Here is a 9,779-nt window from a genome sequence, read left to right as displayed (position 1 = left end):
CAGATGAAGGCGGAGAGGCCGCCTGATCAGGAGAGATCATAGTGGGGTCGTATAGGATGATTCTGGGGCCCAGCGTGGGGCCGGTGATAGTGTTAACACCGAGATGCCATCTGCGAGGCTTGGGCTGCGGTATTAGGGGAGGTCGGAGCCGCAGAGCGCCCCCTGGCATCGGGGCACTACAATGGGCAGCCTCCCGCTTAATTGACATCGATATACGAATCAATTATCATCAAAGGCGTGGCGAGCAAGATAAGCGGGACAGGAGGCCTACTCGGGGCCGAGCTCTTCGTAGCCATACACTGCCTCCTGCAGCCAAACTGCCCTGTTTATATAGGCAGCCCATGTCTCAAAATGGCTGCCCTCGTCAGGCACCTGGAGGCTGCCAGCTCCAGGCCCTTAAAGTGGCAGAGACACCCTGTGCTCGGCCACACAGCCTAAGATGAGTGCTTGTGTTTCTAGACGTATGGCAAATTTAGACCAGTGTAATTGGCATGACAGTGATTAAAAAAAAGAGTTGGACAGAGGATGCCTGCCTCTACACTGAGGTAACTTTTCCTAATCTGTTGTAGAATTTCCCTTAAAAGAATCAGGGGTAAAACCCCACTGGTAAATTGAACTGGTATAGGGGGTATCTGTCCACTTCCATCCCAGGGTAAACTTTTACTGAAAGCAGCCTAGTGATAAGGCACCACAAGAGCAGCCTAGTGCATGAAGCTGCTCAAGGATGGCTGCATATTTATCCATTCCTGGTGCCCAGGTTTAATTTACATGGATGTACCAATTGCATGAAAATTACACTGGGCATGTCTACACGTGAATTCACACGCACCTGAATTTAATGCGTCAGCCTAAGGCATATTAAGGCAATTTAGGCATGTGTCTACATGTGCTTGCCTTAAGGTGCCTTAATGTGGCTCACTGAGCGAACTCCTTTGCAGCCTGCCCTGGTCAGCCTCCTGGACAGCTCCCCACTGCCTGCTGCAGTGTAGTAGGACGGTGTAGCCTAATGCTAGCCAAGGGGGCGGGAGCCTCTAGTCCCTCCCCAGAAGTGATCAAACTGGTCCCGGCCATAGCTCTAACCACCCTCTCTATTTTAGGATACCCTCCCCCCCCCCTCCATTTTAAGCTAATCAGATTTAGGCACGATTAGCACCTTAACCCACGTGTAGATGTCTTAAGGCACCTTAATGCTGTCTGTGTCAACTGAGCGGGCTGGAGCCAAGCCTGTGGGGCCTCACACTGCCACTGGGAGTCGCCAAGATGAAGAAGTGGTAGGGGGCTCTGAGTGGCTCAGCCCAGGTAGGCTGGGCGTAATGTGGGTGGGGGCTAGGCTCTCTCCTTGGTCTGCCTGATCCACCCCGATCCCCTCCTGCACTGTATCCATCCTGCCCAGGCTGAGCTGCACAGAGTCCCCAGGAGCTCACACTGCCTTTGCCTTTTGCTTGTGCTATGCCAGGAGCCCTCATGCCTCCTGCTCCCTCTGCCAATTTAGTCCCAAGTTGGTCGGCGCATTGACAGGTACTGCTGCTGCCAGAACCGCCGCTCCAGCATCTGTACCTTGGAGGACAGCACCTGCCACTTCTTTGTCTTGGCAGTGCCTGGTGGCGGTGCAGGACCCCACAGGCTCCAGCCTGCTCAGTCGACATAGACAGTGTTAAGGTGCCTTAAGACATCTACATATGGATTAAGTCGCCTTAACTAATCGCACCTAAATTTGATACCTGCTGTATGCAGATAAATTTGATACCTACTTTATGCAGGTATCAAATTTAGGTGCAGTTAGCCTAAAATTGACATTTTTAAGGTGTATTAAGGGTGTGTATGTGTAGACCCGCGCCCTTAATGCACCTTAAAAATGGCTAATGTGCCTTAAATTGGCATGTGTAGACACGCCCACTGGGTTATGGGGTTCATCTCTGTGCCCTCTACATGACTAACACTATAACCCTTGAACTTCTCCATTCTAATCTTTTCCCTGAAGTTTGCTACTTTTACTTATCAAATCATATCTGTAATACACTGGTAAGCTCTTTGGAGCAGGGACTGTGCTTTCTCTTTGTTCTGTCTAGGGCTTAGCACTCTTCTGACTGCTGAAAGACTCATGATCTGAATTATGCTTTCGGGCTGGGATTTACCCCTCTGTAGAGAGCCAGCCAAGGGTTGTGCCTCATTTAAGCTCAAGTGGGCTTCCAGGGAGCATGGGGTTTGAGCTGTTTTTTTTACTGTTTGGAGAATGGAGCTAAAACCTGTATTTCTAAGTATTTGTGTTTAAAGAGCTTGTAGTAGGCAACTATTGATCCTCTGGTTCATGGTGTATGCATAAGAGGTGTAGTCACCAAGACCTTCAACATGTATGCCTAGGCAAAAGTAGGAGGAGTGGAGGATGCCCAAGACCTATCATCCTCCTTTGAGACCATTAAGATAAAATCCAAAGGCCAGACCGAGTCTAGGCATTCAGCGCCTCAATGGTTGTAGCTTCTACCAGAGAGCAATAGAGAAGAACTGCTGCTGACTGCCTAACGCCTTAGTGAGGACATGTTTCTGTCAGGCTGATGTCTCTTGGCCTTTCTGCAACCAAGTGTTTACAGAAATTGAGCATGGGGAAGATCAGTGTTCCTGAGATCAGCTGCTTTGGCTCCTTACACCTCACCAGTTAGCTTGGCAAGCCATTTCTTTGGAGTTTCCCCTTAACTTTCTCCCGTGTAAAATGTAGTGAAAATTAGCAAGGAACTAGTAAGCACAGGTGCTAGTGGCAGTACTGGCTTTGGACAAGTGACTCAGCAAAGGGTTAAAACAGAGCTGAGGTCTATTCAGACTAAGTCAGTCTCAGGCATCAGCATCAATTAGTTGCTAAAGATTTTCAGAGTGCTGCTTCACCTTAAATCCAAGAGAATGTGATTGCATACAAAGCCAGGGGAAAACGAGGCCCAGTTTTATTTTAGGTGTCAAATTGCAACAAAAATGGAATGAAATAAATAAATAGCATCTCTTTGTTCTTCTCTGGCTCCCTTCATCTGAGGATCTCAAAGCACATTTCAAACACTCAAGAGTGTGGTCTCACAGTTCTCTGGGGAGATCAGCCAGCATCATTCTCTCTATTTTACTGGTGGGGAAACTGAGGCACAGATCAAGAAAATAGTTTGCCAAGGCCTCACACTGAGTAAGGAGCAAAGCTGGGAATAAAGCCCAGGAGTCCTGAGTACCATTCTTAAGTGTATTGTTACCCAAACCTCATCCCACTATGACACTGTAATGGCAATTATGCACTACAGATTTGTGTGGCTTGATTCTGATCACTCACTGTTGAAGGACAAAGTTTCAGACCTGCAGCTCTTTGCCTATGAGGGTCCCAAATCATGGCTGAGAGACACCTTTACAGAGCAGAAATACTGTACTGGCTTCAGATCAGGGCCTTCAGTCTCCAGCCCCCTTTGCTAGTTTTATGTCAGTGTAACTGGGTCTCTGTAAAAGCCAGTTTAAAAATACAAAACCACAACAATGGCAACCACAACAAAAAAGGAAACAAAAGCCACAACATACTCTCAAATCCAATTAACCTTCGATTAAGGTTCCAAAATCAATGCCATTCTTTTGGCCCAAGGAGGTAATATCGAGCCCCGAGAAATGAGCTGCACAACGACCTTTACTTTTAATGAGATCAATAGAAGTTAGTGTCGCCGTCTCTTAAAATAATTGGCAAATATTACAGCCAAATTAAGGCCAGCAGCTAGTATCTGCTCCTGATCTAAAGAGACAAGAACAAATGGAGGAGAGACAGCAATGAATACTGCCATATCAGGCAGCCTCATCTGGGAGTCTCCAGTGAGTTCGGCTCACCAACGGACACGTCACATGGTTCATACCAAGACCAGACTTAATCGTGTGAGGGTGGAGGGATGCAGCCAGAAGCATCACTCACTTCAACCTTCAGTTGTTTCTGAAGATTGGGGGTGGATCAGCAATGCAGATTTTAAATCTCAGTGATACTTCTTGTATGTCATTTGCCACTGTGTTACTGTATAGGTATATAGAGACAGCACAGCTATGCAGACGGGCGTGTTATTTTGGATTGTGCCTAAACTCTGGTTTGCATACGCTGCTTGTTATCGACACGGTTCTTATGAAAGTCAGGTGGTGCATAATGGCAGGCCATTTCAGGGTTACTCTTTCCAGATGGGCTGTATGTATTGTTATAGGGTTGCGTTCTCCTGATGGTTCTCCTGGATGTGCTGGTTTGTTGTTGAGTTGCATGTGGCTTCTGGGCAGCTGCCAGAAGTTTGTTGTTATAGAGTTGCATATGAAGGTGCTGCATATGCAACATGAGTTGACCAAAGAGAGAACCTGATATGTTTCTTTGATAACTGATTTTCTACCCAAAGGCAATGCAATAGGTCCCATCTCTCTAGGCTTCAGTAAAGCATTTGATATAATGACACACAGGCACTTGTTTGTTCAGCTGGAAAAGCTAGTGATTGGTAGAATAATTGCGAGGTGAGTAAGGAACTGGCTAAAGCTGAGATGACGATGGGTTGTACTGAAATGCAAACTGTCAGGATGGATGGAAGTTGTTAGTAGAATTCATTAAGGACCCTGGCACAAGAGGTGGGAGTGTGCAAATGAAATTTGTTGGTGAGACAAAGTTGGGAAGTACTGTCAACGTAGAAAAGAAACAGAACATCATATAGAATAAACTGGATGACCTAGAGTATTAGATTAATAGAAATGGGATGGAATATAGTAATATGCAGCACATGGGGAGTAACAACAAGAATTTCAGCTATAGGCTGGGAGCTCATCAGTTGAAAATTGCCTACAATTTCCTTGACCTATTAGTTGATTACACGATAAGTATGAGCTGCCAATATGATATGGCCACAGGGTGGGATCCTAGGTTGCACCAGGTGACGTATTTCCAGTAGAGATAGCAAAGTGTCATTACCATTGGTTGGTGATGATACAATACTGCTTGATGGCTATTGCCATCAGGTTCCAGTGCAGCGTGAATTCATGAGCTGAATTAATTTTATTCAGTAACACACCCTGTAAATTCCTCTTGGAAGATACAGGGCAAAACGATGTAATTTAGGATATAGGTTAGTCCAGCTCCATGTCAGTTTCTGTGACCCAGCTCTCTTGGTGACTAGTGTATGAATTTCCTCTTATATTGATATTTGTAGGCTGTTATCAAGACCCCCTCAGCTATCCCTTAGCCAAGCTAGACTCTTTAGTTCTTGTAACCTTTTCTCCTAACAAAATCCTTCCTGCCCCCTAATCTTTTTTTTGTTGGTGTTCTCTGAACTCCCTCCACTTTGTCTGGATCTTTGTTAATGAGGTGCCCTGCAATGAATTCAGGATTCCAAGGGTAGCCAGCCATTGCCTTATGATTTGTGTCACAGCATTGCTTGGAGACCCTGATTTTCCTGATTTTGAATGCTGTCCAGGCAAAAGGTCATTGACCTCTTTCTGTCATGATGAAAATGCCTCTGCTTACAGTGGACTTTGCCTCCATAAATCATTTCAGTCCTGTCAGTGTTGCTGTCCACCATTGCCCATGACAGGTGTTTTATAGGCTCACCGTTTGCCAGAATACTTCAAGTGTAGTGAGAGTGCTCTCTGTGAGCAGCTGGTTTTCATGGGTTATTTCTACAAGGTCTGCTGCTTGCATTTCTTCACAGGGTTTATTCCCTGTTTATTCCTGGGTATTTGCTGTGTAAATATGGTAGAGACAGAGATTGGCAGTGATGGGATACCAGAGCTCTCTATGAAGGGGTCAGCAGCATTGGGTTATCTACAGGGAGATCACTGCTTCCTCCCATTGATTTTTCTGCAGGGTTTTTTCAGAATTCTGTTCTATGAATTGACCATGACTATTCAAAATTCAATCTTTGTTGCTTCCTGGTGATTGGTCAGGAAATCTTGTACAATGGATCGAGTAAATCACATGCTATATGATGGAGTTATACTCAAACACACCATGTATTCCCCCTCCTGCTGCTTGTTGCAAAGCTGTGGAGAGGTGCACCCTATTGCCTACTTGCAGCAATGCCTCCAAACGTGTGGCTGTGCGCTCTGAGCTCTAGGTGCAACTTGCGAGTGCAAAGCGGGAAGAGAGTGAAGCGATGTGTAGCCCAGCTGTCAAATCATCAGAGCTTAGATTCCAGCTGGCCACTATGGCATGCTAAGACTTAACTGTTTCTAGAGCAGGCAACTGTTAACCTCCCATTAAGTGCTTAGAAGCCGCACTTTTGAAAGTGGGTATCTGTGCCTGGTGTTGGGGCACTCTCCTTTGGAGAATGATTTGAGGGACTGAGCAGATGCACTCACAGCATGAAGATGACTAACAGATTAACCCCAGTGCCCCAGGTTGGTGCTGCACTATAGACAGTACTTTGGGTGACTCAAAATAGGGTGCTATATTAGGTTAATATATACCTCACTGTCCCTGAAATAATGACTTCCATATCTCTAGGCTTGATCACTAGTAGCTGGCATGTTTGCAAAGCTGTTAACCTCTGTCTTCACTAGCATGTAACATGTAACTAACATCTTTAGAAAACAGCCAAACTTTTTAGTCCAGGAATGAACATGTGCATGCATCCTCACTAACATCCTTAGGAAACAGCCAGATTTTTTTAGTTCAAATATGAACAGACACACACACACACACACACACACACACACACACACACACACACACAGTTGGGGACTTGTACACTCATGCTCCCAGCAGAGAGAGCTGTTGGTTTTCAGCATGAGAATGGACTGAGAGGACTGTATAGTGTGCCATCTGTGGCCTGGGTGGCAGACATGCTGCCTTTCTGCACACGGAGCACAGATAGTGCCTCTTTTATTCTCCTTGCCTTGTGATTAACCTTGATGAATGTGTTTCAGTCTCTGCCAGTGCTCCCCATCAGCCTGCTGTGTTCAAAATCCCAGCTGATTCCAGGGATACTGTGCTGAAAGGAAGAGGATGCACCTCCCAGTTTTTGAGCCAGCTCACAAGTGGAGGCTGCTAGCTCAGTACCTCCTATCATGTTCTAGGTCCTCCTAGCATTCACAGAGAAAGAGGGGGAACAAGCCTTCTGTGTTTGGGAGGGAAGTTTACATGAGGGCAGCCTCTGCTAGGCCGCAGCTCCTGCCCTCTTCATTTAAAGCTGCCTTCTGTCCTTCCCGGCTTGTAAGAGTTCCTGAGTGTGGATTCTGTTCCTGGACCATAGTTAACCGTGCTGGTATACTCCAGCTCTGACCCATAGTACCCCTGATCAGCCAGTCTTGGACCTCATGGTACTACCAGTGCTCCTGGATTGGAATACTAACCTTGGACTTTATGCAGCTCTACCAGTAACTTTAGTCCTGACCCATGCTCCACCACCCTGTTAAACCACTCTTGGACTGTTGCAGCTCTGCCAGTGCACCTAAACTCTGAACTGTGGAGCTTGGGCTTATTGCAGCACTTCAGTCCTGACCTATTGCACCATGCCATAGCAGGCCTGGATCCTAACACCCTGCTATGCTGATGCACCCTAATCCTGATGCCTAACACCCATGGCTATACCAGCCCTGTCCCCTCTCCCTGCTCTGCTGGTGTGCCTCAATCCTGACTGGCAAGCAGTCCGTCACTATTCCAGGCCTCCAGAACCTCCAGATCTTCTGCATTGGGATTCCACTCACTTTGGACCAAAGCCACAATATGCAGCTCAGTGCCTTTGATTGAAAGGCTGATGCTGTGATCCAAGGTGGAATCAGTGTCCAATCCAGCTGGCCTATTAACCTAGCAGAGGGTCTGGGTCTGTACTTGGATGGGAGACTGTCTCGGACGGCCAGAGCCGACTCGAGTTGCGTTAGAAATTGGTCGTACGTTAGGGCGGGCTGGTGAATGGAGAAGCAGACACAACTTATTGGTTGCAAAAAACTTTACTCGCGCCGCTTGCAATCACGACACAGGTGGTCCGGTCGTCTGAACAACCATGCGACTTGTTCCAGCTGGCAGGGCCCAAGCCAGTTAATCTGTCTGCAATTCGAAGCCGGCGGGGAAAGGGGTACGTCTGGGGTTGCGCTTGGCGACGGGAAGAAAGATCGATAGGTGATCAGTCTATCGATCGGCAGCCGCAAGTCAGGTAACTTCAGAGGCACTCTGCAGCGTGCTCAAAGCTCTTCGACTTGGGCGGAAGTCGCGCGGAATTTTAAACGGCCAGCGAGCCAATTACTAGCCGCCACGTGTGAATAATTTAGCACTGGCCAATAGCGGGGCACAAATTTACATTTGAATAGCGGGAACTCTTTGCACCGTGTGTTCTGTGCTGCAAAGAAGAAATGCATCTTGCAAAGGAAACTGCAAATTGGCGGGAACTCTCTCCTACACGCGGGTTCTCAATTGCAGCTCTGCCGTGCATAGGAGCTCTCATGTGGCCAGGAAATTCCATAGTGCCGAGGCACCAAAATCACTGGGTTGTGACAGAGACCACTAAGGATCACCTGTTTGCTCCAGTGAGCTGTGTTGGTTGTTGAGTAGGGTATAGTCAGTGCTGGTAGTAGCGCTCTGGAGTGGTGGTAGGTAGGGGTGTTGTGCTACAGAATATGGTCTGAGTGGCTCAGCAAGGGCAATATCCTTCTGACTCTACTGGCCCCAGTACTGTTAGAGGAGCTCTTTATTCCTGATTCCTTGTAGCCATTCCCACAGTTCTCTGAAGAGTTAGGGAAGGAGTTGCTTCCAATCCCAGCTATGCAAATCTCAGCCTGGGGAGCAGTCTGCTCCTCTTGCAGATCCTTCCTGGCAGATCCTTCCTGTAATATGGGAGTCTTTCAGTTCCTGACTCAGTGGAGTAATGCCATGCAGCTTCCAGACCACTGCCACCTCCCATGCCAGAGGATGGCATAACAGTGGTTGGCACTGATCCCTGCAGAGTGCTTCTCTTTCTGGTTGGCACTGTTATTTCTGTTGTCCTTATGCAGATGCCCCTCCACCCTCCAGGAGGGCTGCCTGCAGTGAGGACTTCTGGTTTGATGGTTATTCTGTGCTTGTGGTGAGAGAGTGGTAGGATTATTTATAATGATTGGCTCACAGATGCCTCTTTGGCATCCTGCTGCAGGGGCCCTGTAACTTTCTGGTGGAGGGAGGGGATGAGGGAGGGGTGTGTGCGCGCACGCATGCATGCATACTGTTGAGTAGCAGAATCAATACACTGGGGATGCCTGGTCCCCCTGCCACAGTGCCATGCTGGGCTTGAGGCTGTTTACTTACTCTAAGGAAGCTTTTAACTTTAATAACATTGCACAGCAATAAGGAGGCAGCAGCATGAGGGGACATGGCAGTGACAGGATGATTTAAATGGGCTCTTGGTGTTGCTTCATCTTTGCAGACATCATAAATCAGATTAGGATTGAATTGAACCAAGGCAAGGGGGAGAAGGGGCAGTGTGAGGGAGGAAGGGAGATAGACAATCCCGTGGTAGAAAGCAGATGGACGGCCTCCCCCTTCAGCACAGATACAAGGCCCCATAACTGCCTCAGGTGGGCACCCTCATTCTTCCCCAAACAGGTGCCTCCATCACTGCTCCTTGGATGGGTGCTTTGTGTCCACCCCTGGATGCATAACTTTGCCCCAAGAGATGCCCCAAGTCCCTGCTCTCCATGCCTGCTCCACGAGATCTCTCCCATGTGTCCTTACTTAACATCCCTATTTCTACCTAGGGGAATGCTCCTCATGTGTGCCTCCAATTCCCTCCAGAACAGGAATCCCTAACAGTCATCTCTCTGATGAACTGGGGGATGGACACCCC

At 47.7% G+C, this 9,779-nt stretch overlaps 1 protein-coding gene across 8 annotated transcripts in view; it reads left to right on the top strand.

Moving 5' to 3' along the window:
* The window catches only part of ADCK1 (aarF domain containing kinase 1), a 125,109-nt gene that overhangs the window by 109,538 nt on the left and 5,792 nt on the right, over positions 1 to 9,779 (top strand). The window lies entirely within an intron of this gene.

The sequence above is a fragment of the Alligator sinensis genome, unplaced genomic scaffold (assembly GCF_000455745.1).
Source record: "Alligator sinensis unplaced genomic scaffold, ASM45574v1 scaffold1195_1, whole genome shotgun sequence".
NCBI classification, from domain to species: domain Eukaryota; kingdom Metazoa; phylum Chordata; order Crocodylia; family Alligatoridae; genus Alligator; species Alligator sinensis.
The sequence above is the reverse complement of the archived record's forward strand: the minus strand, read 5'-3'. Positions and strand labels throughout refer to the sequence as shown.